The sequence below is a fragment of the Gossypium hirsutum genome, chromosome A09 (genome assembly GCF_007990345.1).
Source record: "Gossypium hirsutum isolate 1008001.06 chromosome A09, Gossypium_hirsutum_v2.1, whole genome shotgun sequence".
Taxonomy (NCBI): domain Eukaryota; kingdom Viridiplantae; phylum Streptophyta; class Magnoliopsida; order Malvales; family Malvaceae; genus Gossypium; species Gossypium hirsutum.
This window is the reverse complement of record NC_053432.1, coordinates 37,874,909-37,875,933: the sequence shown is the minus strand read 5'-3', so window position 1 is coordinate 37,875,933 and position 1,025 is coordinate 37,874,909.

Here is a 1,025-nt window from a genome sequence, read left to right as displayed (position 1 = left end):
AAGTGCTGTTTCCGTCCAGAAAATCGTACCCTCCTATGAGTTTTAAGGTGCCGCATCACGAAAACCCTCCACAAACCTCGTAGTAACCTGCCACCCAGGAACTCTGAATTTCTGATACTGACCTGTGCTTCTATCCAGAATTGCTTCAATTTTACGAGGATCCACCTTAATCCCCTCGGCAGAGACCACATGCCCAAGGAAGGTTACCTCCTTCAACCAGAATTCACACTGCTGAATTCGCATAGAGCTCCTTTCCCTTAACACTTGCAGCACAATACGAGATGCTCATCATGCTTCGCCTTCGTTTCAGAGTATACCAGGATATCGTCGATAAAGACGACTACAAACCGATCCAAGTAAGGTTGGAATACTCGATCATCAGATCCATAAAAGCTGCAGGGCGTTCGTCAGCCCAAACGGCATGACCACAAACTCATAATGTCCATATCGAGTTCGAAATGCTGTCTTATGAATATCCCTTCTTTACCCTTAGCTGATGGTATCCAGAACGAAGATCGATTTGGAGAATACCGAAGCTCCCCTAAGCTGATCAAACAGATCGTCAATTCTTGATAGTGGACACTTATTCTTAATCGTTAGTTTGTTCAACTGGCGATAATCGATGCACATGCGCATCGTTCATCCTTTTTCTTCACAAACAGGACCGGTGCTCCCCAATGAGACACACTAGGCCTAATGAAGCCTCTATCTAACAACTCTTGAATTTGAGCCTTCAGTTCCACCAACTCCTTCGGTGCCATCCTATAGGGTGCAATAGATACTGGAGCTGTTCCAGGCAACAAATTGATTCCAAACTCGACTTCCGATTCGGAGGTAATCCAGGAAGCTCTTCCAGAAAAACATCCCAGAATTCCCTAACAGTTCTGATGGTCTCCACAGTCAGATCCTCAGTTTCAGCTTGGCTTACCAAAGCCAGATATGCCTCGCACCCCTTGCGCATCAGTTTCTCAGCCCTAACCCGATACTACATGGATAAGTATCCTCCGTTCTCCAATATCATACTC